The sequence below is a fragment of the Triticum urartu genome, chromosome 5 (genome assembly GCF_003073215.2).
Source record: "Triticum urartu cultivar G1812 chromosome 5, Tu2.1, whole genome shotgun sequence".
Lineage (NCBI taxonomy): Eukaryota > Viridiplantae > Streptophyta > Magnoliopsida > Poales > Poaceae > Triticum > Triticum urartu.
The window spans coordinates 588,650,012-588,676,904 of NC_053026.1; the positions used below are offsets into that span (position 1 = coordinate 588,650,012).

A 26,893-nucleotide genomic window follows, 5' to 3' on the forward strand; every position below is an offset into this window, starting at 1 on the left:
AATCTTGATTAGGGCAGGGAGAAACTGCCGAGTTGCCTTCTTTGGTTCCCGTGTATAGACACCTGCAGCACACAACTTTTTGTAGCAAAATGTAAAATATTAACACTGTTCCAAATGGATTTGCATAGGCCCTACGGAAAAAAGTATAGTCGTGAACCATGGTGCATATATATAACAATGTCTGAATTAAGATGATGAGCATTACAACAGGGAGGGGGGGGGGGGGTAATTGACCTTAAATCACTTACATATGAATATGTATACTCTAAATGTAGGCCTTGGCTGAGAAGCAAGACAGATCTGGACATTCAGTAAGTAAAGCCACAAACTTATCCACCTCTTCATCCCTGAACAACATATTTCTATAAGATAGTATATCTGTATATGCACTGAACAAAGCCCGTATGTTGGAATAGAATAATACTCATGAATGTAATCAAATGAACTAAGAATTTGCTAATATGTCTAGTAGGACACATCTCTCATCCTCGTTCCTCCTCGGCACAATTGCATTCCATAGTATGGTTATACATATCCTCAAACATGTAGGAACTAATATTTGTCTTTCTCACGTGCATGAAGAAATAGTTACATTTACGTGCTAGAAAACTAATTGGATGAGAAGTACATATGTCGCTCATTGTTGTTCTTGTATAAAAACATTACGAAAGTGGGATCATAAACTCACCAATCCTTGTTGTCTCTCTTTATTTACAGAGCATTTAACCTCTGCCTCACACAACGTATATATGTCTCAGCATTCGGCATGTACCTTTTGTCAATGTCAACATACTCAAATACGACATCTTCACCAAGTTCCAATGTAACAGGCTGTCAAGAAAAAAGATGCAATGCCAAAGGTAAGAATGGCAGTCTATTGGCCAATATATTCTACTGTAATAATTAGTCTAAAGGAGAAAAGATGCATGATATGTGATAAATTAGTACAAATATAAATAAAATTATAGAAATGTGGAACAAACCTTGATCCCTAGGAGTTGCAGCAACTATAATCCTTTTACCAGTTTCATAGCTCCAAATTAATGCAACCTAATAGTTTATCCATCCCTTCACCTGGTGACCTCTTGGACTTAAGTAGAGATGATTTCTGAAACAAAATGTGAGATGTTTAATCTGGGCCTCACCCAAACACACTTATGTACTTTGTTTTGGAAAATATGTATTCAAATAGCTTGCATAAAAAATGGTGTCAAGAAAGAGCCAACTTAATCAAATGGCCTTGCTACATATAATCGATAACCTTCAAACTATTTCGAAGTCCATATTTCTTTTATCAAAAACCATAATAAAGTTCTTGTGTCATAACAAATAACCTGCTGGGCAGGATGCAGAACCTGAATGCTTTTTCCATCTGCATAACACACTGCAGTTTATGAGAAACCGCAAAAAATCATATCACCCAAGAGAGGCAACCTACAAACACACATCAATTACATTGTCCGAAATAAATATTTCTAGCATCAATTGAAACCATGTTTGAACTATAAATGAGTAATGTATGTAGTTAGTGACATACAGCGATCCAGCCACTGAAGTTTGTGCTCTTGAGCACCTGCACAGGCACGAAATAAGTAATCATAGGAGAGGGAAATCACTAATGAACATTGCAAGTCCGCAACTAATTTGTAGAGTGTGGTTAATCACAGTCGACCGGGCAGAGAACAAAGCACTCATGATCCTATGTACTGCTGAACACCCTCCCGATTATGCACTCCAATGGACTATTGTTCGCGTCATCAATCTGCACAAATTTGCAAGATGAACTTGGATAATGCATTTCAAGTATGAACTGCTAGCTAGGAGAAAACTGAATGTGGAGCACCTGACGAGGGTGACGATGCGCTTGGAGGCGGGAGCGATGCACTGGCCATGCTCGTCAAGGACGAAGCCAGTGGGTGGCTTGGGCATGGCGTCGCCCGACCATGTCCCCCCCCCCCCCCAGCGAACCTCCCCCTCCCCCTCAGCCTCCTCGTTGTCATAGTCCCTATACCCTGCCTCATCGTCGAAATTCTTATCCAGCCGCAGAGCGTCGGGCGAGCGGGCCATGCCTGCCGGCGGCGCGCGTCTGGATTGCTCCCTGGACGGCGGCCGCTCGGCTAAGCCTCTCGGCGGCCTGCGGCCCTGATGGTGGCGACTGGGTGCGCCAGCAGGGCCTCGCCTCCCTGGCGTACCTTGTTCTTCGACATCGTCGTCGTGGAGCCTGGGCGGTAGCCCATGCTGGCGGGTCTGCGGAGGAGGGCCGCGGTTCCTGGGTGGCGGCCTGGACGACCGCTGCTGCCTCGGCGATGCAGTCACTCGGACGGAGACACACCTCCCGCAACCCACTCTTAAACAGATTAAGCCTCGGCCCAGCGGAGAATCGGCTGGAGGCGAGACCGCGACCCACGCTTAAGCAGATGCGAGCGCTCATAGGGGTGTGGCGACGGCATGGGGCGGTGGCGGGGCGGCGGAGTGGAGGAGCGGTGATCGGTGACCCTCCAAGCGGTTGGCGGCAGCAATAGGGGAGGGATGGCATGTGGATCGTGGCATCGTGCTCATGTATTCTAGGACGACGAAGGGGTACAGATGGATTAGCGTGGGATCGGTGGGTTAGTGAAAATGTGGAGTGGCATTGGTGGGTAATTAAAGTGTAAAACACGTTTGATAGATTGGAGCCATTTAGACCATCAGATTGCAAGTTTCAACGAATAGGATGATTTGGTTCTCCGCCCTCTCATGCTTTTATAGGGATAGTAGATTTGGGACAGTTCAGCCGATTAATTGGGACAGTTCAGCCGATACATAATGACCGTAAGAAGTTTTACGTAAGTCTAGCATTTCTGGGACTACTGCGCCTGAACCTTGCGGCAGAACACGAGCGCACACCCTATGCACAGGCACGCACGTACGCTAAACTAGCGCGATCCACCATGCATCAACCAGAGAGCATGGTGACGTACATATATGCATTACCGGGGGCGCCCTCGGTAGCTCGGCCATGACGACGTACTCAAGGCATGACGCCGCCGGCGCCTCCACCGCCATACCCACCTCCCAGCCTGCCGAACAGGCCGTGGCCGCCGACGAATCCTCCAAAACGGATGCCGCCGGCTCCTCCAACGCCGGGGAACCCTCTGCCGTTCTCCACGCCGCCCCGGGCCGGACACCACCGAGCCGGCCCGTGACGCTGATGAAGACGCTGGCGCCGTTATAGCCAAAGCCCCCACCGTAGTCGTCGCCGACGTCCAGGAGGCCCTGTAGGTTCTGCATGCCTCCCACGCTCACAAACATGTGTTCTTCTCGTCCGCGCCACCGGTTCCTCCTGCACCGGCGCCGCTCTCTGCGGCAGCCGGAAGTGAGGCCACCGCCGCGCCTCCAGCTGCAGCAGGCACGGTCCTGGCAGCCGCGACGGCTTGCGCCGCCAGCGCAAGGCAGAGCAGGAGGGAGGCGGCAGTGCCAAAGCACTTCTTGGCCATTACATTTACACCTCTCTAGCTAGCCAGCTACAGTGTCTACAGATATCGATTCCACTCGCTCGCTGCCTCGCTCTCTACTGTGTTGTTTGCGTGAGATCGCTGCTCTGCTGTTGAGGAACTTGGTGCGGCAGAGCTTAATTATGTGGTTTAAATAGGCCGAGGGGGAGAGACCGGGGCAGGTGTAGGGTAAATGAGCCGAGTGCGAGTAAGGGAGTGGCATGGGGGTGCTGCGATTTTTATTTTTGCGGGGTACGGTGTTGTGAATGTTTGTTGAGGACTAGGTAAGTGCCCGTGCGATGTAACAGGAGATGTAAATTTTTCATGTTCACAATATGGTAGGGTGGGTCAAAGTAACTAATATATTGATATTGTAATTTTCCCGTTAATATTTAGTAGACCGTCGTCAGATCTTGGATTTGCACTTGCATCAATCCAATGCCCTCGAAGGAGAGCGGAAGCACCGCTTGCAGTCCATTTTTATTTTTATTTTTGAACAAGAATCCTCAACTTATTGTTTACTTGTTGTCATGCCGAATGAAATGCCTATATTTTCTGTCAATCTAAATGTTGCATGCATTCCGTTTCATTCCATCAATAACAGAACAACATGTTTGGGACAGAATTATTCATTGCAGCAATGTGATTATGATACGTTGATGGATGGACAAAGTAGTACAAAACAATATTTGTAACAATAAGTATCGGGTGAGAGAAAAGAATGGTACTACTATTAATTCCCAGAGGGACTAGGAGCTGTGGAGGTTTGTTGAGGAATCAGGGGGGATGAGTAATATGCATTGTTAGCTGTGGAGGTTTTTTTTTTTTGAAAGCCGAGGAGAGACCTGGCCTACTCGGCGCTCTCAACACCGGGCGACACATAGTGGGCTGGCCCAGCAACCTGCTGAAAAGCAAAGTCAAAGAGAAAAAGTTGAAACATTTTTCTGCTCGATATTTTGGGAGATTAGAAAAGTTCATAGATTTCTATTTTTGTGGACCCTCTGCTGCTCTCCATGCCACGCCAGATATGTTATAAAATCACATATTTTTAAAAAGTTCACAGATTAGAAAAGTTCATGAAATTTTTTCAAAAAGTTCACAAATTTCCATTTTTTCTGAAAAAAGGTTCACAAATTAGAACAAAAGTTCATCAATTTTGAAAACAATCATCAAAATTGAAAAAATTACATTGATTTTGAAAACAAATTCATCAAATTTGAAAGAAGTTCATCGATTTTGAATGAAATCCATAAATTTTGAAAAAAGTTCATTCAAAATTTTAAAATCACAATTTTTGCGAAAAGTTCAACAATTTAATAAAAAGATCGTGGATTTTTGAAAAAAGCTTTCCGATTTTGAAGAAAAAGTTCATCAATTAAGAAATTTGCATTTAAGAAAAAAAATAGAAAACAAGAACAGAAAAGAAAAAAAAAGAAAAAGAAACGCGAACTAGAGAAAGAATAAAAGAATGAAAGAACCTTCAATGCACAAGTTTTCTTTTTTTAGTCACTCTTCAATGCACAAGTGTGCAATGTCCCTGGTGGTTAGCACGCACTGTGAATGCTCAGGTCTTAAGCTCGATCTATCACGGGCAAACCAGTTTTTGCACTTTAAAACAGATAAAAGAAGTACGCAAAATGGGCCGGCCCATCTCGCACCGCTTTAGGCGCCCGTTTGCAAAATGACCTATAACGGAGGAACCGCCGATTCGTTGTCCGCACGCCAACATTGCTCGATGGCCTAGCAAAACCATGGCCCAACAAACAATTAGGCCGAGCTCACTTTGTTGTCTACTATCAGGAAACAATGCTATTTAACCCTTCCTTTAGTACAAAGATTAACATATGTTATATAACCAGTATAAATTATTTGAAAAGGAATTCACAAAAAGCTGAAAGAAAAACACTAATTAAAAATCGTACAAATTGAAAAAGTTCTTGAATTTGACAAGAGTTAAAGATTTTGAAAATTTTCAAAAATAATTGGAAAAGTTCAAAAAATAGAAAAGGTACATGAAATTTGGAAAAAGTTCATGAATTTAAAAAAAATCCATGAGCTACAACTTCATGCATTGGCAAAAAAGTTAGTAAAAATTGAAAAAACTTCATGAATTTGAAAAAAAATACATGGTTAAAGTTCATGAATTGGAAAAAGGTCGTGAAAATTTAAAAAGTTCATGAAATTTGGGAAAAGTTGATTTGATAAAATTAAAAAATTGAAATAGATCATGAATTTTAAAGAAGTCCATAAAGCTAAAGTTCAACCATTTTAAAAAAGTTCAGGGGCTAAAGTTTGTGCTTTTGAAACTCATGAGCTAAACAAGTTGATGAATTTGGAGAAGGCGATGAGTTTGAAAACTGTCCAAAAAATGAGACAAGAAAAAAAATAAGTATAAAGAAAACAGAAAAGGAAACAAGAAACAAGAAGGAAAAAACAAAAAATAAAACCGATAGAAAAAAACAGCATGAAAAAGTTGAACACAAAAACTGAAAGTTATGTGGGTGGGCCGGTCTATGTGTGTGTGTGTGTGTGGGGGGGGGGGGGGGGGGGGGGGGGGGGGGGCTACTTAAACGTCCTTAACTAGCGCTTACAACATCGAATAGGGATTGGCAGGCAAGATGAGTGAGTGGGTGCTATATGGTGAATCGTTTGCTTGTGTTTCGTGTTTTGTGGAGCCCGACCTTCTAATTTCTAATTCCTGGACTAGAGGGTCTCAAAGCCCAGCTCTGGAAAAGGCTCAAGGCCAAATTGTTTTTGTACCACTATCAACATTGTTTGATGTCGCGATAGAGTTTGAAGTAAAAATCTGTGGAAACAAAAGCGATATAAATTAAGATATTTAGATTTTCAAAAAAATAAGAAAATTAGTTTGGAGTGATTGAGCTTCAAGTGAAAATTAGAGGAAACAAAGACATCATTGGATGCATAGTTTGTAGTGAAAATAAGAGGAAATCATTCATCTTCAGTTACAACAACACTACTAAGATAAAATTTCACAGTAAAAAGGTGTAGCACTTCAAGAAAAAAATAGAATCAATATCATCCGAGAAATCGATGCAGAACATCGCCCATCTAGAAATTCCAGCAAAATTAAGGTGAGCTCCCAACTTGCTACGTGACTCCTATTGTCACATGGACAACATATTTTCTTTAATGCACCCCTTTGAACAGTTGCTTGTTGCAGATGTAAAAGGACATTTGTATATGTGTTCTTAAAAAAATAGATCATTGTAACATAGATTTAGAAGAGAAAAAAATGGAAGTCCTAATTAATATTGAGAAACAACCACTTCACACTAATTTAAATCTCTGCAAGACATGCTAAATGGGATGGATACAAATAACAGTTGTGATAAATGGATCTACCGCTGGAAGTCCCCAAATTATTCATAAATGCAGATGCACATGACTCTAATGTCCACAAGTGGAACTCGTTGCCTCTTCAAATGGCACTAGAAAGTGTGACCAGTGGCGAAGCTAGGAAAATCAAATGTGTGTTGTTGGCTGAGACGTATGCATGCCATATTAGCAAATGTACGTATAGGATGTCCACATGCATAGATTATACCATTGAGCTCTTCGGATTCTTAGTCCTACATAATTCGGCACTATAGTGAACAAGGATTAATCGTCAACCAATGCTAGATTGCCGGTCAGCCGCATGGTATTAGGAGGTATGGATAATTACACTCAATCTTCCTCAAAAATCTAACTTAAGGCTGGCATTTCATTCGCCAATACACTAAAAGTTTTGGCATGAGAGAGTGTGGATGCAATGTAGTCAATTAATGTTTGTATCCAAGTTAGGAGGAAGAGTGTTAATTTTGGATAAGTGAAGGTAGGTGATGCGACAAAGTGAAGGCCATGAGTTTTAAACCTATCACTGCCTTGCCTGTGTTCTCGAAGCCTGACTTTCGAAGTTCAACACTCAAAGCCCATCTTAAGAAAGGTTGGGACCCAAACTTTTTGTCCCAGTATGTATGATTAGCGGCAGATCAACAGAGGTTCTCCTTCTGTTTCATTGAGAGAGAATTTCTTTTCTGTAGATGCCCAAATGTAGCAACACTTACATTGTCTTGATACTCACACAAGTTAAAAGGGGGACAAGTTCAGCAAAGCTTTTCTCTGGCATACTTGCAACTTGATCCATATGCCATTGAATTATGGACAATGTAGTTTGTTTTGTCAAGGGAACATAGTTGGGAGTGAGAATTAGAGGAACCCAACGCACAGATTATATATTCTGGTAAATCTATCTATAGAGGAATAAAATAGATTGTTGGATTCAGTGACAAAGTTGAGTGAAAATGAGAGGAACCCATGGTACAAATTTGACAATTTCAGTAGTCAGCTTCCTAGGGTTCTTGGCAATAGAGGAGGGGAACAGGAGTAAGTAAAGGTAGTTGTATGTTGGGGCCATGGACATTTTTATCTTCCGGGTGGGGGGGGGGGGGGGGGGGGGGGGGGGGGGTACGGGCAGTATACCAATACATTTTTTGGCCAAAAATACTAAATTCAAATAGTTGGAGTGGCATCTATAGATATATGTCACAATTGGAGTGCGAATTTTAAGGGTTTGCAAATTGTAGTGGAATTTTTTTTGAATAGCCAGAATTGGAGTGACATTTATCCAGTTTGATTTTTCTGAATAGCCAGAATTGGAATACTATATCCTTTTTGTTTTTACAAATTCCAACGAATATTTTTGTTGGGTTTCTTGATTCAGTTTGATTTTTCTCTCCTTAAAATCTAAAATTCAAAAAAAATGCGAACAATTTTAAATATGCTAGCATATTTTAAAATGTGTCGACATTTTACAAAATTAGATGAACATTTTTATTAAATTCGTGGGAAATTTTCAAAAATGCAAATTACATAAAAAAATCAAAAATATGAGTATTTTAAAAAAATGGTTGCACTTTTTTACGTACATTAATATTGTTACAAATTTCATGAACACTTCTCTAAATTTGGATGAACGTGTCTTTTTAGAAAATAGTCATCGTGTATTTAAAACATATTCGCCGTTCACTGAAAAAAGCTCTTAACGTATTCTTCTAAATTGTTCGTATACAGAAAAAAAAGTGTTTTCACCGATGAAAATAAGAAGCACTGAGAGAATAAGAAAAAATGTTAAGAAAACCATAAAACAAAAAAAAAGAATACCACTGGAAGACGAAAGAAACAAGAAAGAATAAAGTGGGAGAAAAAGAAAAACCAGGAGGAAAATGAAGAAAATGACTTGAAGCCAAAAGAGACGGATGAAAAAACTACAATTGAAAAAACATCGGTTGTCATGGGCTGGTCCATAACAAGTAAACAACGCTAAATGTGTGCCACATCCCGCTAAAATGTTGCGAGAAAGAGCATGGATCAAGGTGGCCGAGGAAATGAAGTGGATATCAATTTGGTGAATAGGGTATTTTGTAAAGACTGGGCCTCTAGCTGAGGGATGCGAATCCACAAGCTTGGCGGTGTTACTTGAAGTTGGAGGGGAGGCATAATCCTAGCCGCCGCTAAGGGGAAGGAATGCAAGTAGAATAACATCACTATTGAAAGCATAGAAAATTTTAGGGGTCAATGCCCACCTTGATCCAATAAAATCTCCACACCTAAGTTAGTAGCTTAAACCATTCATTTTTGGTTAGGGTACCAATAGGAAGATAAATTCCACAGTTCAGATAAAATACATATAGCATTTGAGGCAAGAACATAGGATCAATTGCATTAGAGAAATCGAACCAAAACATCGCCCAACTAAAAATTCCAGCGAATTAAGGAAAGCTCTCTACGTATGACTTCACTCGTATGGTCCTATTATCAACGTGCATGTCCCACATATTTTCCCTTCCACCGCTCATGTACTCAGTCCAAGCAAATGTTAATCATCGATCGTCGCCCACGAACAGCTAGCATCAGTCACAAGACTACCGCTGACGGCCAAGAGGTCCTATAGGTCCCTCATGCCTCCCACGCCCACACACAGGTTCTTCGAGCATAATTGGTTTGATGCCAAAAGTTGGCATCCCAAATTTTGGCAACTCCCAAATATTGGCTAGAGATTAGTTGCTTGCCAATTTTCACTGTCAATCTCACAAGAAGTTGCCAAATGTTCGCAACTTTTGATTTTGCCAAATATTGGCTAGCGAAATATTGGCAATACCAAATGTTGGTAGTAAACCAATTATGCTCCCGCCTACTCCACCTGTGCCGGCGCCGCTCACTCCGGCGGCTGAAAGCGAGGCCTTCGGCTCCACGGCACTGGCAGCTGCAGCAGGCACAGTCTTTGGTTGCCGCTACGGTGTGCCCCGCCAGGGCACGACAAAGAAGGAGAAATTTAGCTACTTTACAGTTAGCTGAATTTTTCAGTTTCGGTCAGTCGATTTCTTGTCCGTTGGATGGTGCTCTAAGATGCGTGTTTTTTTCTTCTGGTTTTGCATCTGCCATCGAGTTGGACCAAGTCATATCGACTGACCCGTTGTTTGGATCAGTCGAATCAGCTTTCTGGGCTTCCTCTCCTCGCGGGTGCCCGTTCTCTTATGCACACCCATTAAGGGCCCTGGTCCGTGCGGTGGGATGCCGACCGTTGGCTCTCTTCTCGTATTATCCTCTCACTTCTCGTTATCTGTCAGTCACTTGCCCCGTGGTTGCCTCAGTCGCTCTTCCTCTCTGTCTTCTCCTCTTCCTTGCCTCCTCTAGGGTTCGTGAAGCTTCTCCTCTTCCTCTCCCATGTGGTCTGCTTGTTCTAAGTTTTATTCTCCCTCTACTATTGTTGGATCTGCTTGATGTGTTGATGTTTCTTAATCTTATTTTATACCTAGGTGCTTTACTCATGCTCCTTTCATTTGTAGGTTATGCCAATCCGGGCTCTCTTGGCAGAGGTATTAGCTTTGTTGGATCTCATCCGTTGTTTTAGGTAATTGTCTTTTGTTGACTCTTGTTATTGTACTGCTTTCATTGGAAGATAGATTTGTCCTCTATGCTTCGTGAAGTTTGTTGTCAGATCTGCTTGCTGTTCTTTTACACTTCTTCTGCTTTTGTTTCTTGCTAGTTATAGTAGTCTTCTAGGGTTCTTATTTTATCATGGTTTACCTAGGGTTCCTGGTTTTTTTAGATCTGATTCTTGAAATCGTGCTTGTGTTATTTGGGAGTAGTTTATGATGCTTCCGGTAGGTCTTTTTGTAGTGTTTATATTTGTTCCAATATTTTGCTCTGATTAGGGTTATCATGATAATTCCTTTGGTTGTAGTGCAAGTAGCATATGTAGGATTGTTAGATGTGTAGTGTTTTGGTTTTAGGGTTTGAAGAGATTATGTTAACTAAGTCTTGTATGTATACTTAAAGATCCAATCTTTTTTATATTGCCATTCTCAATAGATTTTAGGTAGTGTACTTCTAGCTTATTCTTGATTTTCTTCAGATTTTTATGTGTTTAGGTTTGGTAGTTACTTTGTAGGTTTTAGGTTTTGGTAGTCTATTTCTAGGTTCGAGCAAATGTTTTTTTTAGTGTGTGTATGGTTAGTATCTAGTCAAATTTGATGTTTCTTTATGTAGGTATGGTTTGCCCCGTTTGCCGTTGTCTGAGTACTCCGTGCTTACCAGTTGTGGAAGCTCATGAAGTCCCAGATGTTTTCGATGTTGTAGTTGATGATGCTTGCTTCAGGAGGATGGTGAGTTGTATTAATGTTCTTCAAATATATGTACTTTCTGAGGGGAGAACTGTTTTGTGCCTACTATTCAAGGGTTTCTTGTATGGAACTTCTTTGCTGTTGTAGATTGTGTGCAAGATTCAGTGTGATTCACATTTGAGTTTAATTATAGGTATTGTGTATCTCATGTAGTTTAAATATTTTTTAACGAAAGCTTTTTGTATGAATCTTTCCTGTCGTTTAGTGTTTGCAAGTTTAGTATCATGAATCAATGTGGGTTCAATTAACTAACATATGTAGTTCTGTTTGTTGTAGTTATAATTGTTGATTGAGTTATCTATCATGTAATCCTTGGTTGTTAAACCAATATATCTAGCCTTTTGTATAAGGTTAATATTAGTCTTTACTGTTGTAAAATGTGTGCAAGTTTACTATGATGAATGTGCAATTTTAGTATTTTAGCATGCAAGTTTATACAAGGTTTCACTAAGGGTTTTATGGAAATTGCAGTTAACCTCAAACTATGGTATTTTAGCATACAAGTTTCCATTTTTCATATTATCATTTTTTCAAGGGTTTTATGAATTTTTTTCTCTAATAAAGTGTGTGCAAGTCTAGTATGACGAAGATGCATTTTTTTTAAAATCTTGGGTTTTGTGGACTAGTTTTGTTGTTGTAATTATATTTTTGTGAATTGAGTTTTGGTACCTCCATGTATCTACCTTAATTAATCTACCTCCAGTAATCCATGTAGGTTAAATCCAGCAACTCCTAAATTATGATATAAACAAGGTTAATATCAATCTTGCTGTTGTAAAAGGTGTGCAAGTTTACTATGATGAGTGATAACCCACAAGTGTAGGGGATCGCAACAGTTTTCGAGGGTAGAGTATTCAACCCAAATGTATTGATTCGACACAAGGGGAGCCAAAGAATATTCTCAAGTATTAGCAGCTGAGTTGTCAATTCAACCACACCTGAAAACTTAATATTTGCAGCAAAGTATTTAGTAGCAAAGTAATATGATAGTAGTGGTAACGGTAGCCAAAGGTAATGATAACAAAAGTAATGTTTTTGGTATTTTGTAGTGATTGTAACAATAGCAACGGAAAAGTAAATAAGCGAAGAACAATATATGGAAAGCTCGTAGGCAATGGATCGGTGATAGAGAATTATGCCGGATGCGGTTCATCATGTAACAGTCATAACCTAAGGTGACACAGAACGAGCTCCAATTCATCAATGTAATGTAGGCATGTATTCCGAATATAGTCATACGTGCTTATGGAAAAGAACTTGCATGACATCTTTTGTCCTACCCTCCCGTGGCAGCGGGATCCTAACGGAAACTAAGAGATATTAAGGCCTCCTTTTAATAGAGTACCGAACCAAAGCATTAACACATAGTGAATACATGAACTTCTAAAACTATGGTCATCACCGGTAAGTATCCTGATTATTGTCACTTCAGGGTTAACGGATCATAACACATAATAGGTGACTATAGACTTGCAAGATAGGATCAAGAACTCTCATATATTGATGAAAACATAATAGGTTCAGATCTAAATCATGGCACTCGGGCCCTAGTGACAAGCATTAAGCATAGCAAAGTCATAGCAACATCAATCTCAGAACATAGTGGGTACTAGGGATCAAACCCTAACAAAACTAACTCGATTACATGATAAATCTCATCCAACCCATCACCGTCCAGCAAGCCTACGATGGAATTACTCACGCACGGCGGTGAGCATCATGAAATTGGTGATGGAGGATGGTTGATGATGACGATGGCGACGGATTCCCCTCTCCGGAGCCCCGAACGGACTCCAGATCAGCCCTGCCGAGAGGTTTTAGGGCTTGGCAGCAGCTCCATATCGTAAAATGCAATGAATCCTTCTCTCCGATTTTTTTCTCTTTGAAACCAATTATATAGAGTTGGAGTTGAGGTCGGAGGAGCTCCAGGGGGCCCACGAGGTAGGGGGCACGCCCCCACCCTCGTGGCTAGGGTGTGGCCCCCCTGGTCTCCATCTTTTGCAAGGATTTTTTATTATTTCCGAAAAGATGTTCTGTGAAGTTTCAGGTCATTCTGAGAACTTTTGTTTCTGCACATAAATAACACCATGGTAATTCTGCTGAAAACAGCGCCAGTCCGGGTTAGTTCCATTCAAATCATGCAAGTTAGAGTCCAAAACAAGGGCAAAAGTGTTTGGAAAAGTAGATACGACGGAGACGTATCAACTCCCCCAAGTTTAAACCTTTGCTTGTCCTCAAGCAATTCAGTTGACAAAATGAAAGTGATAAAGAAAAACTTTTACAAACTCTGTTTGCTCTTGTTGTTGTAAATATGTAAAGCCATCATTCAAGTTTTCAGCAAAGATTGTGAACTAACCACATTCACAATAACTGATAGGTCTCATGTTTACTCATATCAATGGCATAATCAACTAGCGAGCAATAATAATAAATCTCGGATGACAACACTTTCTCAAAACAATCATAATATGATACAACAAGATGGTATCTCGCTAGCCCTTTCTGAGACCGCAAAACATAAATGCAGAGCACCTTTAAAGATCAAGGACTGACTAGACATTGTAATTCATGGTAAAAGAGATCCAGTCATGTCATACTCAATGTAAACTAACAGTAATGAATGCAAATGACAATGGTGCTCTCCAACTAGTGCTTTTTAATAAGAGGATGATGACTCAACATGAAAGTAAATAGATAGGCCCTTCGTAGAGGGAAGCAGGGATTTGTAGAGGTGCCAGAGCTCGGTTTTGAAACAGAGGTGAATAATATTTTGAACGATATACTTTCATTGTCAACATAACAACCAAGGGATGACGATATCTTCCATGCTACACACATTATAGGCGGTTCCCAAACAGAATGGTAAAGTTTATACTCCCCCTCCACCAACAAGCATCAACCCATGGCTTGCTCGAAACAGCGAGTGCCTCCAACTAACAAGATTCCCAAGGGGAGTTTTGTTTGCAATTATTTTGATTTTATTTGCATAAATCATGGACTGGGCATCCCGGTGACCAGCCACTTTCTCGTGAGTGAGGAGCGGAGTCCACTCCTCTTGAGAATAAACCGCCTAACATGGAAGATATGGACAACCCTAGTTGATACATGAGCTATTCGAGCATACAAAACAGGATGTTTATTTAAAGGTTTAGAGTTTGGCACATACAAATTTACTTGGAACGGCAGGTAGATACCGTATATAGGTAGGTATGGTGGACTCATATGGAATAACTTTGGGGTTTATGGGGTTGGATGCACAAGCAGGATTCCCTCTTAGTACAGGTGAAGGCTAGCAAAAGACTGGGAAGCGGCCAGCTAGAGAGCGACAACAGTCATGAACATGCATTAAAGTTTATCAACACCGAATGCAAGCATGAGTAGGATATAATCCACCATGAACATAAATATCGTGAAGGCTATGTTGATTTTGTTTCAACTACATGCGTGAACATGTGCCAAGTCAAGTCACTTAAATCATTCAGAGGAGGATACCACCCTATCATACCACATCACAACCATTTTAATAGCATGTTGGCACGCAAGATGAACCATTATAAGCTCCTAGCTAATCAAGCATGGCACAAGAAACTATGATCTCTAGTTGTCATTGCAAACATGTTTATTCATAATAGGCTGAATTAGGAACGATGAACTAATCATATTTACAAAAACAAGAGAGGTCGAGTTCATACCAGCTTTTCTCATCTCAATCAGTCCATCATATATCGTCATAATTGCCTTTCACTTGCACGACCGAACGATGTGGATAATAATAATAGTGCAGGTGCATTGGACTAAGCTGAAATCTGCAAGCATTCAATTCAAGAGAGAAGACAGGGTGATATGGGCTCTTTTGTCAGATCAAAAATAATGCATATAAGAGCCACTTTAACAATTTAATCATGGTCTTCTCCTATCGACCCCCAAAGAAAAGAAAAGAAATAAAACTATTTAAACGGGAAAGCTCCCAACAAGTAAAACAAGAACATGAAATCTTTTGGGTTTCCTTTTTAATTACTATTACAAGCATGGAAATTAAACTAATTAAAAGCTACAACTAATTTTTTTTGTTTTTTCTTAAGGTTTATTAAGCACACAAGAAGAAAGCATAAAAAGGGAAATAAACTAGCATGGATGATACAATGAAAAAGTATGAGCACCGACTTCTAGCAATGAGTGTGTGAACATGAATGTAATGTCGGTGGGAAATATGTACTCTCCCAAGCTTAGGGTTTTGGCCTAAGTTGGTCTATGGCCACGGTTGGCTTGGCGGATATCCATAGTAATAGTTGGGGTCGTATTGAGATGCAGCGGCTATCGCCTCTTGAGCTACAGCGTGGCGACGAGCGGCCTCCGCCATCCTCTCGTACTCATCTGCCTCCTCTCTAGTAATAACATATCTTCCTTTTGCCTGATAATCAAAGAAGGCAGGAGCAGGGAGAGTAATAGGACATCACGACGTCTGTCAAAGATTAAGCGATACTGGAGAGGTGATTCATTCCTCTCGACAAACTGGTGGTGAACCATAGCCTCATAATCCAAATAAGCAGGAGGCAACTCAATATCATCTTCACGTATGGCTACACCAAGAAAATTAGCTATACGGGTTGCATAAATTCCACCAAAGAAATCTCCATTAAATCTATTAAGATGCAACCTCCGTGCAACAATGGCTCCCAAATTATAAGATTTATCTCTTAATACAACACTCCTAAGAATACTGAGGTCAGGGACACACATGTGACATGCCTCATCTTTACCATTAATGCATCTATCTATGAAGAGAGCAAAATAATGTATAATAGGAAAGTGAATGCTCCCTATGGTAGCTTGTGTTATATCTCTAGATCCCCCCACAGTTATACTAGCAAGAAAATCTCTAAATTCAGATTTGCGAGGTTCGCTGACACTACCCCATTGTGGAAGTTTGCAAGCAGTGGTAAAATCAGTCCATAGTGTAAGAATTTTCATAAAGATCAAACATGACAGTTGGAGAATTACGTGTAGATGAAAATTCAAACATCCTCACAAAGGAACTAGTGAGATAGTGATACTAGCGGCACTTTTTTTCCTCGAAGCTCACAAGATCAGTGTTACGCAAATATGCGTTAAATTCTTCCTTAATCCCCGCTTGATCCATGAAGTCCTCTAAAGGCCATTCACAGGGCCGCACTGGAGCGTCCCTTGGTGGCTCATCATCAGCATCAAGCATTGCAAGCCTGGGCTCTTGTTTCCTTGAAGAGCCACCTTGGTACATTTTCCTAAACATATTTCTTCCTCTGAAAAATTTCTGAAATTTTTAGTAACTTCAAATAAAAGTGAACCAAACTCAATGAAATTGATAGCAAGTACTCCTACAAGTGCCTAGAGCCTATATCATGCATCAAAACTACTTTTGACCATATAAATTTGACATGCAAGCTCAAGAACAGGGTCACCTAAGCAGCAAAAATTTGCAATGAATAAAGCACTAGAACAAAAACTAATTGGACCAATGGAGGAGTCACACACCAAGGAATAATCCCCCCAAGCAGTTTTGTGAGAGGTGCTTTGAGCAAGGAGATCGAAAATGGCAGCAAAATGAGCTAGAACTCGTGCTTGAGCTAGATATTCGTGTTTGTGGGAGGAAGAAGAAGTGTGTGGGTGCAGGAATATGTGAAGGGGGGCCACCATGGGCCCACGAGGCAGGGGCGCGCCCAGGGGGGTAGGGCGCGCCCTCCACCCACGTGGCCAGGTGGATGCCCCCCGTGCTGTGTTCTCAGTGCCAAATATTCTCAAATATTCAGAAAAAATCATATTTAAATTTCAGGGCATTTGGAGAACTTATTTTTTCGGGGTATTTTTATATTGCACGGATAATTCAGATAACAGACAGAAAAAATATTATTTTTATTTTATTTAATATGAATAACAGAAAGTAAAAGGAGGGTACAGAAGGTTGTTCCTTCTAGTTTCATCCATCTCATGATCATCAAAAGGAATCCACTAACAAGGTTGATCAAGTCTTGTTAACGAACTCATTCCAAATAATATGGAACCGGAGAAATTTTGAATAACACTATGTTACCTCAACGGGGATATGCACATCCCCAATAACAAGAATATCATATTTCTTCTTGACAGTGGGAAGAGGAAATTCAAAACCTCCAAAAATAATCGATGGAATTTTTCCAATAGAATTGATATTATGAACTTGAGGTTGTTTCCTCGGAAAGTGTACCGTATGCTCATTACCATTAACATGAAAAGTGACATTGCCTTTAGTGCAATCAATAACAGCCCCTGCAATATTCAAAAAGGGTCTTCCAAGAATAATAGACATACTATCATCCTCGGGAATATCAAGAATAACAAAGTCCGTTAAAATAGTAACGTTTGCAACTACAACAGGCACATCCTCACAAATACCGATAGGTATAGCAGTTGATTTATCACCCATCTGCAAAGATATTTCAGTAGGTGTCAACTTATTCAAATTAAGTCTATGATATAAAGAGAGAGGCATAACACTAACACCGGCTCCAAGATCACATAAAGCAGTTTTAACATAGTTTCTTTTAATGGAGCATGGTATAGTGGGTACTCCTGGATCTCCAAGTTTCTTTGGTATTCCACCCTTAAAAGTATAATTAGCAAGCATGGTGGAAATTTCAGCTTCCGGTATCTTTTCTTTTATTTGTAAGAATATATTTCATGTACTTAGCATAAGGATTCATTTTGAGCATATCAGTTAATCGCATACGCAAAAAGATAGGTCTAATCATTTTAGCAAAGCGCTCAAAATCCTCATCATCCTTTTTCTTGGATGGTTTGGGAGGAAAAGGCATGGGTTTCTGAACCCATGGTTCTCTTTCTTTACCATGTTTCCTAGCAACAAAGTCTTTCTTATCATAACGTTGATTCTTTGATTGTGGGTTATCAAGATCAACAGCAGGTTCAATTTCTATATCATTATCATTGCTAGGTTGAGCATCATCATGAACATTATTATTAACATTATCACTAGTTTCAGGTTCATTACCAGATTGTGTTTCAGCATCAGAAATAGAAATATCATTTGGATTCTCAGGTGTTTCAATAACAGGTTCACTAGAAGCATGCCAAGTCCTATCATTTTTCTTTTTCTTCCTTTTAGAAGGACTAGGTGCATCTATATTATTTCTCTGAGAATCTTGCTCAATTCTCTTAGGGTGGGCTTCAGGATACAAAGGTTCCTGAGTCATTTTACCACCTCTAGTAGCCACTCTAACAGCATAATCATTATTCTTACTATTCAATTCATTGAGGAAATCATTTTGAGCTTTAAGTACTTGTTCTACTTGAGTGGTAACCATAGAAGCATGTTTACTAATAAGTTTAAGTTCACCTTTGACATTAGCCATATAATCACCCAAGTGTTCAAGCATATTTGAATTGTATTTCAATTGTCTACCAAAATAAGCATTGAAGTCTTATTGCTTAACCATAAATTTATCAAACTCATCTAAGCATGGGCTAGCAAACTTAGTAAATGGGATTTTAGCTTTATCATATCTATAGAGATAATTTACCTTTACTGCCTATGTCGGGTTATCAAGACCATGTATTTCTTCAATGGGAGATGGATTAAGATCATATGTTTCTTCAACAGGTGGTAAATTAAGACCGTGTATTTCTTCAATAGGAGGTAAATTCTTAACATATTCAGCTTTAATACCTTTTTCTTTCATAGATTTCTTTGCCTCTTGCATATCTTCAGGACTGAGAAATAGAATACCCCTCTTCTTCGGAGTTGGTTTAGGAATAGGCTCAGGAACTGGCTCAGGAAGTGTCCAATTATTTTCATTTGTCAACATATTATTCAATAGAATTTCAGCTTCATCCGGTGTTCTTTCCCTGAAAACAGAACCAGCACAACTATCCAGGTAATCTCTGGAAGCATCGGTTAGTCCATTATAAAAGATATCAAGTATTTCATTTTTCTTAAGAGGATGATCAGGCAAAGCATTAAGTAATTGGAGAAGCCTCCCCCAAGCTTGTGGGAGACTCTCTTCTTCAATTTGCACAAAATTATATATATCCCTCAAAGCAGCTTGTTTCTTATGAACAGGGAAATATTTAACAGAGAAGTAATAAATCATATCCTGGGGACTACACACAACCAGGATCAAGAGAATTAAACCATATCTTAGCATCACCCTTTAATGAGAACAAAAATATTTTAAGGATATAAAAGTAGCGAGTTCTCTCATCATTAGTGAACAGGGGGGATATATCATTTAATTTAGTACGATGTGCCACAACAGTTTCAGATTCATAGCCATAAAAAGGGTCAGATTCAACCAAAGTAATTATATCAGGATCAACAGATAATTCATAATCCTTATCAGTAACACAGATAGGTGAAGTAGCAAAAGCAGGGTTAGGTTTCATTCTAGCATTAAGAGATTGCTGCTTCCATTTAGCTAATAACCTCTTGAGCTCGTATCTATCTTTGCAAGCTAAAATAGCTAGAGCATCTTCTTTTTCAAAAACATAACCCTCAGGAATAACAAGTGATTCATATTCATTAGAGGGAGAGTCTTCATCATCACTTTCATCAATATTATCAGATTCGATAATTTCATTCTCTCTAATCCTAGCAAGTTGTTCATCAAGAAATTCACCAACTGGCACAGTAGTATCAAGCATAGAAGTAGTTTCATCATAAATATCATGCATAGCAGAAGTGGCATCATCAATAACATGCGACATATCAGAATGAATAACAGAGGCAGGTTTAGGTGTCGCAAACTTACTCAAAATAGAAGGTGAATCAAGCTAGATGGCAGTTCCTTACCTCTCCTTGTAGTTGATGGATAAATCTTGGTTTTTGGATCTCTCAAGTTCTTCATAATGATAAACAGATATAAATCCCAAGTGACTCAAAAAATAGAGCTATGCTTCCCCGGCAACGGCGCCAGAAAATAGTCTTGATAACCCACAAGTGTAGGGGATCGCAACAGTTTTCGAGGGTAGAGTATTCAACCCAAATTTATTGATTCGACACAAGGGGAGCCAAAGAATATTCTCAAGTATTAGCAGCTGAGTTGTCAATTCAACCACACCTGGAAACTTAATATCTGCAACAAAGTATTTAGTAGCAAAGTAATATGATAGTAGTGGTAATGGTAGCAAAAGGTAATGATAACAAAATTAATGTTTTTGGTATTTTATAGTGATTGTAACAATAGCAACGGAAAATTAAATAAGCGAAGAACAATATATGGAAAGCTCGTAGGCAATGGATCGGTGATAGAGAATTATGCCGGATGCGGTTCATCATGTAACAGTCATAACCAAGGGTGACACAGAACTAGCTCCAATTAATCAATGTAATGTAGGCATGTATTCCGAATATAGTCATACATGCTTATGGAAAAGAAGTTGCATGACATCTTTTGTCCTACCCTCCCGTGTCAGCGGGGTCCTAACGGAAACTAAGGAATATTAAGGCCTCCTTTTAATAGAGTACCGGACCAAAGCATTAACACATAGTGAATACATGAACTCCTCAAACTACGGTCATCATCGGTAAGTATCCCGATTATTGTCACTTCGGGGTTAACAGATCATAACACATAATAGGTGACTATAAACTTGCAAGATAGGATCAAGAACTTCATATATTGATGAAAACATAATAGGTTCAGATCTGAAATCATGGCACTCGGGCCCTAGTGACAAGCATTAAGCATAGCAAAGTCATAGCAACATCAATCTCAGAACATAGTGGATATTAGGGATCAAACCCTAACAAAACTAACTCGATTACATGATAAATCTCATCCAAACCATCACCGTCCAACAAGCCTACGATGGAATTACTCATGCACGGCGGTGAGCATCATGAAATTGATGATGGAGGATGGTTGATGATGACGATGGCGACGGATTCACCTCTCCAGAGCCCCGAACGGACTCCAGATCAGCCCTCCCGAGAGGTTTTAGCGCTTGGCGGCGGCTCCGTATCGTAAAACGTGATGAATCCTTCTCTCTGATTTTTTTTTCCTCCGAAACCAAATATATAGAGTTGGAGTTGAGGTCGGAGAAGCTTCAGGGGGCCCACGAGGTAGGGGCACGCCCCCCACCCTCGTGGCTAGGGTGTGGGCCCCCTGGTCTTCATCTTTTGCAAGGATTTTTTTATTTCCGAAAAGATGTTCCGTGAAGTTTCAGGTCATTCCGAGAACTTTTGTTTCTACACATAAATAACACCATGGTAATTCTGCTAAAAACAGCGTCAATCCGGGTTAGTTCCATTCAAATCATGCAAGTTAGAGTCCAAAATAAGGGCAAAAGTGTTTGGAAAAGTAGATACGACGGAGACATATCAATGAGCATGCAAGTTTAGTATTGGATTCTATATGAATTTTTGCTCTTATAAAGCACATGCAAGTCAATTATCTTGAGGGTGCAAGTTTAGTTGTAAATTCTAAATTTTATGGATTAGTTTTGTTGCAATAGTTATAATCGTGAAATCACTTAGCTCCCCTGTAATCCATGCAGGTTAAATGCCTTTTGTACAAATTCATGTATCTACCTCCAGTAAAATCTAATTTACATTATTGAAAAGGTTAATATCAGTCTTTTGCTGTTCGGAAACATGTGCAAGTTTAGTATCATGAAAGTGCAATATTAGTACTTTGATCATGCAAGTTTAGTTTTGGATCTGATAAATTTGCATTGATACAAGTTTTATTTTTGTAAATGTTGAATTTTATGGATTAGTTTCATTGATGTACTTATTTTTGTGAATTCACTTAGGTGCCCTGTAATCCATTTAGGTTAAATGCCTTTTTTCTACAAATCAATGTGTCTACTTGCAGTAAACTTTTTTCACACGGTTCAAGATTTGCTTGCTGTTGTTAATATTGTGCAAGATTTAGTTCCATGATCATGCAATTTTTATTTTTATTTTTTATGGTTTAGGTTTTTGAAATTTGCAGTTCACCTCAAACTAGGATATCAATGTTTTATTCATGCAGTTAATCTCAAACTAGGGTATCATTTTTGTACACAGCTAAATTTAGTATTGTATACTTTCTTACAGTAATTTCCATTTTTCTTCTTGCTGTTGTAAAATGTGCGCAAATTTACTATGATTAGTGTGCAATTTTAGCATTTTGAGCATGCAAGTTTAGTTTTTAGATTTTATACATTTTTCGCTCTTTATAAAGTGTGTGCAAGTCTAGTATTTTGAGGGTGCAAGTTTTATGAAGGTAAAAGAGTAATATTAGTCTTGCTGTTCTAAAATATGCGCAAGTTTAGTATGATGGAAGTGCAATTTTTTCATGGAAAATTGATTTTGTGTTGATTTGTTCCTTTTTTTTAATTTTCAGTACATCCCATGCAATGTGAGAGCTTTCTTATTAGCTGGTTACATCAAGGAGCACAGGAATGTTGCAAAGACGTTCCACCACAAGAGGACCGAGCCTGTTCTTCTCACTTATGAAAGTAGGTCCTATGGTACAGAGTTTAAGCATCGAGGAAACTACTCAAAGTTTTGTGGTAGTGCTTGGTTCGTCTGGACAAGTTGGTCAGAAACATCACAAGGCAACGGGAGATCTGAGCTTTTATTCTCCTCCCATGGTGGCGGCTGTGTGGGTGTCGAGCAAGAAAGAAGAGGAGGCAAGGGGGAAAACCTAGTGATCTATACGTTAACTGGATCTTTAGCTTAGCGGGTTCAGGCCCGTTTTCTTTCTGGGCTAAAGAGAGAGCAGAAGAAAGAAACAGAAAATTCCGAGCCTTTCTTTCAGTTGGGCTGACTGATTGACCATAGTTTTGGGCCAGTCAATTTTCTTTTGGGTTGCAATCTTTTTCCTTTGTTGAGTCAGTCGATTGATCTATAGCCGCTCCCAAGCAGGAGGGGAGGCGACAGTGCTATAGCGCTTCTTGGCCATGGCACTGCTATAGCTAGCCAATTATAGATATCATCGGGTGTACTCGCTCTCTTCCGTGTTGCTAGTGTGCTGTGGTGCACATGCGTTTATGCTGGAGTTTGCCGTTTATAAATAATACGGTGAGGAGTAGGAGAACGTACCGTACGGCAGAGAGACCGGGGCAGGTGAGGAGGGCATAAACGAGGCGAGCGTGAGAGCAGCGTTGGGTGTAGTGAATGCTTGTTCATGAATCAGGAGATGAGTAAATTCGAGGTAGGCCATGAACTGGGGAGAGTTTTGTTTTTTTTTCTTTTGAGGGCGCACACCTGAATTTATTGCTCCGTGTTGCCGTGCCGGGCTGCACCGTAGTGCCCCCACCGCCGCCTCAAACCCCCTCTTGCGCCTCCTCCTCCCTCAATGTTGCCGCCTAGCACATTGCCGCAAAGCCCATGCAGCGCCGCGCCGACAGATCCTCGGAGGCGCCGACCGGCTTCTCCAGCGACGTTGCTGCGGGGCGGTGGCGGTCGGTGAGTGGCTCGGCGGGATCGCGAACAAAACGTGGCGGTAGTGACGGGCGAACTTGATCTGGATCGTTGGGGCCAGGCAAGCTGTCTCGTGCGAAGCTACCGAGCGCAACGCCGTGACAGCGTGGACCTCTTGGGCGTGTGGCTGCACTTGCAGTATGAGGACGCCAGGGCACGGTGCGAAGCTTTGATTTTTTATTGGTGTTATGAGACGTGTCTAAGTCAAGATTTCGAAGGCACTTATAGAGATGGAGAAAGTCATGGCGGTCACGATTGGAGGTCTTGAAGCTTTGGTTGAAGGGTGTATTGGATGCGATGAAGATTGTGTGACAGGTGTTTGTTTATTAGCAACAATGACCTTGGCAAGCGGGGGCGGCAGCATCGGAGGACTGCATTTTTGATGGTTCTCCTCGAGTATCGAGTCTTGATTCCCAGGGTGAAAACCCAAGATCTGGACTTTATTGATCGTATTTGGCAATGGTCTTCTTGAAGGCATGGTTTTTTTTTTGGTGATTTGAGATTTCTCTAGGGTGAAAACCCAAGATCTTTGATGGGCAACGACAACGCCTGTGCATTGTTTCCTTTTTGGAGGCGTTGCTTTTGAAGAATTTTTTTAATCCAAGTGTTGTCTTCGGTGGTGGTTAGAGTGCTGCTGGTGCTAGCGATTGATCGCCGTGACGGATCTTTTCTTCTGTCTTTTTATTTTCTTTTTTGACTGTGTGTATTCTTGATGCCTTTGAACATCTTATTGGTATAGAGTCCGGGTGTAATTGATATTTTTGCGGTCTTAATATATTTCCTTTGTCGATTTTTTTAGAAAGGTTTAGTGATGTTGGGATCATGGGGTTGATCTAACTAACTATCTCTACCGGGCCTGCTGTAAAGAGGAAAAATCTAGCTCGATTGTGTGCTTCAATGTAACAAGTTCTTCTCTCGAAAACAAAATTGCAAGAAATAAAATCCCAGCTGCATTTGGTGAGTCTGTCACTCGGTGTTTTGTTAAGGCGGCCTTCTAAATTCTAGACTTGAGCGTCTCAAAACAAAGCTTTGAAAAACGCTCGGTGTTTTTTTCTCTATGCGTGTGAAAATAATCATCATTGTTTTTCTTCTTGACAGTATCTTTATTATTGGATCTACTGAGAGAGCCTGTAGAGAAAAGCAGAGAAAACCAAGATAGTTTTTTTAGGTAATAGGGCTTGCTATACACCGCTTGTAGTGGGTGATAGCATGGGAATCACCCACTGCCAGAAGGTTACCTTCGGTGGGTAACTGGGAAGAGCGAGCGCGGGTTTGTTCTGGATTCTTTTTATTTTCTTCCTTTCCTTTTTTCTTTGCCTTTTTTCATTTTTAGTTTAACTAATTTTTAGGTATTTTTAAAAAATATTCATGTATATTAAAATTGTTTCATCACCTTTAATAATTTTGAAGTATTTCCAGAAAATGATAGCATATTTGGAGAAATATTAATTAAATTGTAAGAAATTATTACCATTTTAAAAACATTTTTGTTGTATTTCATAAAAATATTCATGGAATTTGAAATTTGCTCATACTCTATAAGAAACTAATATTTTTTAAAAATGTTTGAAAGACTTTAAAAATGTTAATGTAATTTTGAGTAGTGTTCACATGTTTTATAAAAACATTCATTTTAAAAGTGTGTGTCTTCTTTGTGGAGTGGAGGATTCCTGACGGCACTCTTTGTTGGAATGCTCTATGGCAAGGTGCATTTGGGCTCTTGTTTATGGAGATCGGGTGGAATATCTATGTGAAACTATGAAGCCAAGCGCTAAACAACGGATCTTCACCATGATTGACACTTTATCACATGCATCTTTTAGCGGGTTAGCACTCACACTATCGGTTGTCTGGCGGGCTAGGAGAAAATCTATACACGAGCAAGTGTAACAGAGCCCGTCATCCATATATCAGTTATTTGTAGTTTCATCTCTAAACTAGAAGTGATGCCAAGAAAATTGGGATGGCACGAACCGGACAAATGATTGTAGTAATGCATTCTAAAGCACCTCCACCGGGTTTTGCTAAGATTCATATAGATTCAGGTATATCTAGAGCTCATCTAAGGGGTTCGGCTATGGCGCATGTTGAGACGCGCTAGGCAAATTCATGTGCAGCTTCACTTTAGCGGTTCATGGTGTGCCACGAGGTGTTGTCCGTCGTTGAAGACCTTGTGCTATAGAACTCCATCGTTGTCTCAGACTCCAAGCAAGTAGTGAATGACAATGACAGAGAGAGGGTATGGAGCCATCATAAAGTATATTGTTGGATCCGATGACAAAGTTCATTGTGGAAATAAGAGGGAACCAATATACAAATTTGGCAATTTAGTTATGAATGTCTTGGGTCTTAATAACTAGTCTACCTTAAAAACAATACTATTAATTCACAAAGAAAATATGCTATCAAAATTACACGAGTACTTTAAAGATCCAAGGCACACCTTCCCCAGTGAAAGCTCCACACAGATCTAGCAATTCATTTGCATCATTAACATTGCCACCTTAAATTATTTTTCTCTATCCCTAAAATATTTTTTTTGACTATGCTCCCTCGGTTCCTCAATACTCAACATGATACCAGTCCCTGATCAAAGAGTTCGGACGGCTCCATTAGTTTTTGTTGGGAGTAGGATAGCATTGGACCTACAACCCATGTGTGTGGACTAGCCGCATAGTTAACCTTTGTTCTATTGGTCTAGTGGTTACTACCGAGATGATTCTTTATGCCCATGAAAGAACCTTAAGATGTTAAACCATGAAACAATAGGAAGGAATGTGAACAAAAAGTCAACTGCAGATGACCCGTAGAAACACCTCTATTTCTTCCTGTCTCCATTAAATTCTTTGTTGGCAACTTGAAGAACTTTTAACAATGTTTGTCCCACATATCGTACCCCAAAATCAGGTAACAAAATTGAAAAGATGGAAGCAATCGACTGGAGGGAAGGGGTGAATTGGTGACTATTTTTTAGAGTTCTCCATAATTTAAGAGATAATACGGACAACAATAAGCTCTCTTTAGATATGCAACTAGGTGAGAACAACCGATATGACAAGAAATCTAGCAACATTGAGTAAGAAAGAGTAACAAGCTGACTATTTCATGGAGGCGCCACCAAGGAGCCCTAGCACCTATTTCAATCTCATGATCTTGCCTCCTGATGAATATGGAGATTCGACTTCCCAACTCGGCAATTTCAACTCCTCTGTGAGAACTTTGTTTCTTTGTGGAAAAAATCGTCTCGGAGAGTTGACTGGTTGGAGCACATCTGTGATGGCACGTTTACCATG

At 40.1% G+C, this 26,893-nt stretch overlaps 1 pseudogene; it reads right to left on the reverse strand.

The window, feature by feature from the left end:
• Positions 1-1,294: 1,294 nt before the first annotated feature.
• On the reverse strand, positions 1,295-3,270 carry LOC125507481 (annotated as a pseudogene).
• Between the last annotated feature and the right edge of the window lie 23,623 nt (positions 3,271-26,893).